General features: G+C 35.6%; 1 protein-coding gene across 1 annotated transcript in view; it reads left to right on the top strand.

The window, feature by feature from the left end:
* LOC105447830 overlaps positions 1–3,800 on the top strand; it is a 21,133-nt gene that overhangs the window by 15,603 nt on the left and 1,730 nt on the right. The gene's annotated exons all lie outside the window — the stretch shown is intronic.

The following is a 3,800-nucleotide window of genomic DNA, read 5'->3' as shown; positions in this document are numbered from 1 at the left end:
GTTGTCATCCTTGTTGCGAGAGTTGTGCTATTAAAATAAAAAAATAAAACCTTGGTGGTTTTACTTTAAATGTATAATGCAACCTCGAAAAAGACTGTTGTTGAATTAAAAAAAAACACCCAAGTGGCATCACCTTCACGATTACGCTCAGCCCTTAATTGGCTCTCAGCTCTCGTCGAGCTCGAATTCACGCGGTTTCGCAACTTTCGTTAATTCGTTTTTTTCAACCACTACTCTAATGTTTATGCAATTCGTATACCGAAAGAACTCGCAACCATCTGCAAGAACAATAATTTTTTCATTGCTATCATTAATAGTTTTGCAATAAACATTTGTCAACTTTAAGACTTCTTGTGTTCTAAGAAGTGCACGTGTAGAAGCCGCCAGTTAAGAAATCTATTTCGCTGATAACTCCACAATTAAATACATTTAAAAAGATAGTCACATTGCTCAAACGCATGAATTCTTGGAAAAAAGAGACTCTCCGGTCCCAAAGTAAAACTTGTCAATAAATTTGCCACGCGTAACTCTATACGAGGAGCTTATCACTCAGCTGTCGACGTCGCACGAATCTCGCCGGATCTGAAGAAAGCGGTACTATCTTTTATTCTTATGTAGTAAAACATAAAAATAACATTTGGATATTTCAATGTGACATGAAAGAAATTTCATTACAAAAAATTAAAAAAGTATATGTATATTACTGGAAATTATTTTTTATCATACAACTATTTTAAAACAATAAAACCCAAGTGGACAGTATCTTTCGACCTATTCAACCTCTCCCTCCGACCTGTGTGAGTGGGAGACGACCGCCACAGTACTCCTCCTTCAGTGTACAAGCTCCGATGAGTTTATTGCCCGTCGCCCGGGGTTTTTGCTGCCCTGGAGATGAGTAGATGCGTGTTTTTGAGGAGGGTTCGTTGCCGCTGCGACTCATTGTCAGTTGCACGCCTGTGTTTCTCCGTTGGGCTTAGCCGTTCGGACATCGACCGTACGGTGCGGGCGAAAATCTTTAAAAGTCGAGGTATCCGATTATTGGCTGTGTACCGTTTGACGATGTTTGGGCTGGCCGTATGGACATCGACAGTGCGGTGCGTGCGAACCAAGTGCTACCGAGTATATCCGATGCTTGGCCGCAGTATCACGTCGGGGTCACCAATTTGACGTTAGCGTGTGTTGAGGAGCTGTACACGATAAAGGCAGAATATATATCGGCCACTGTGAGATTCGAACCTGGTCCTCCGGAGCTTGAAGCGTGCGCGTTATCCACTGCGCTAGCAGGCCAGGTAGTTGGTATATGTATTATATGTAGTATATTCTTTTTGTATTTTTGTGTGAGCGGGAGACGACCGCCACATATACAGGGTTCATTATAAAAGTAATGAGCATTTTCTGGGAAAAATAGATTTATTAATCGTACTTGTACAAATGCTTAAAATTCTTTAAAATACTCTCCTCCTGCATCAATACACTTGCGGAGACGTGTTTGCCACGCCTGAAAGGCACCCTGAAACTCCTCGACGGGAATGCCTCTCAGGAACGTTGTAACATGCTTTTGGATATTTTCCATGGTCTCCCAATGTTTTCCTTTCAGCTCTCTCTATATATATGTGACGAAGTTACACTCTCTTGAATTTTGCCTATTTTTGGAGCGTAGAGTAAGTGATGCTTTAATTTTGTTGAGAAGTGTATATATATACGTGTGTATGCAACATAAGCACATACTTTAATAAATTTATAATTTTATATATGTAGTATTAACACGAATAACTGTATGTCTATTTATGTATTATATTTTACACCAATGGAAAAACTATTAATTTATCTTGCTCAAATTTTATTAAGTGCCGTTAACCACTGGTATGTACAATATGTATTAAATTTATATTGAATATATATTCCAAATTATGTTATGTCATCATGAAAATGTAATAAGGTGTGAGTGTTAATCGAAGAGTTCTTTTTTGACCGTACGAATTGATAAGACTATTCATCCATCATTATAATAATAACTTATCGTAATGCGAACAACATTCGTACGCTTTGAATTTGATAAAATTGTAACAGCTACTTGTAAAGTTAAGAGGTTATTGTATTTATCATACAAATAACAAAATTTACAACAGGTCTCATATTTATTAAATCTGTTCTGAGATCGATTAATTTTTCCACCTAAAACATTCACATAGCGATCATGATTTCCGATTAATGTGAAACGACGTTATCCTTTTGAACTTGTAATAATCTCAGTAACTCAAACATTTTGTTAAATAATAATTTTTTATATCGTGATGTACCAAACCACCATATTTCTTACAATTATTTTCCAAACAATTACTTGCAAATTTACGTAATTGTAACTTATTGTTAGATAAAAAAACGTAAAAGATACTACAAAGTTCTAATGGTAAAAGTATAATAGGTTTCTTTTTACGAAAAAGAAACTTTAGTTTGATTTTCGACTACGCAACACATATTTTCATCCCTTTGCCATTTACCAAGTGGACAAAGAGACGATCTTCACTCTGATACGTACTGATAAAGTACGTGAAGTAAGTTTTCTAAGATCATACCTAGTTTAAATTACTTATTTGCTTTTTTTATATCCGCAACAATTTTCCTTGTATACAAATCGAGCGTTACACTCCGAGAATTTTGGAGCAAACTAGATCGCGGACTCTTCAGGAACTGAAATTCGTGCAAGTTTGGTGTTATTTTGTTGGATTTTCGACTACGCAACAGAGATTTTTATCCTTTTGCACATTTGTCACGTGGACGATCTCCGACTTGTTATAAAAGATACGTACTAGTAATTCAGTTTTCTAAAGTCATACTAATTATTTATGATAATAGATAATTATACGCAAAGGCAAACAAAATAATTAACACATGTACCGTTCTCCATGAACATTGCACATAGAATATACGATATAGAGCTTGATGATGATTTCATTCATTATTTGAACAGACAAAATATGTTTGAAAATGAAGATCGACGGTATGCATATCAGGGACGTGCAATCGAAATTAGCATACAAGTCAGATTTATTGTTCGTCAATATAGAAGAGATTACACTGAAGACCACTACATCGTTGATTTCTTAATAAGTTCCACACAATAAACGTTTATATTGATCATTTAGCATCGAATTTTTTACATTAAAAAACTTCATTTTTTGTTTTGTTTTAAATTGCAATTAGATTCATTACTACATCAATTGTGAATCTTCTATACTATTATATTACCGCGGGGGGAAAATTGATCAGCGCAATTCTTTGAGATTAACAAACTCACGGACTCGAGCTGAACATACAGCGGACAAGCATGACCAATAGTTATTTGCAAATCACAACATTCATTCCGACTGTCATGCGATTAGGCACTGTTCGTCAAGCGTAGAAGCTTACGAGCATCGATAAAACCAATGCAGTAGAACAAAGATAAACAATTTGATCTCGTGCAGCAATATTTGCAAGAAGGTAACAGTAATTGTCTTTTGACATTTAGTGTATATCATATTATGATGCGTATTTTATAAACGCATTAATGTGTCAATATGCAATAGTTTCATAGGCACAATAAAAAAAACATATGATTGCCCAGACAGCACAAATGGCTGTTTGTCGACTAATTGTCGACTTTTTTTAATCGACTTAAAGTCGACTTGTAAAGTCGACGTTAAGCCGTCTATTTCTAGGCTGATTTTTGTCAACTTTAACTGTCGACCGTAAGTCGACAAAGTCAACCATTTTCGATAAATTAAAAGTCGTCTCTTTATGTCCGATTTTTAGTCAAC

This window comes from Wasmannia auropunctata, unplaced genomic scaffold (genome assembly GCF_000956235.1).
Source record: "Wasmannia auropunctata unplaced genomic scaffold, wasmannia.A_1.0 LD336090.1, whole genome shotgun sequence".
Taxonomy (NCBI): domain Eukaryota; kingdom Metazoa; phylum Arthropoda; class Insecta; order Hymenoptera; family Formicidae; genus Wasmannia; species Wasmannia auropunctata.
The sequence above is the reverse complement of the archived record's forward strand: the minus strand, read 5'-3'. Positions and strand labels throughout refer to the sequence as shown.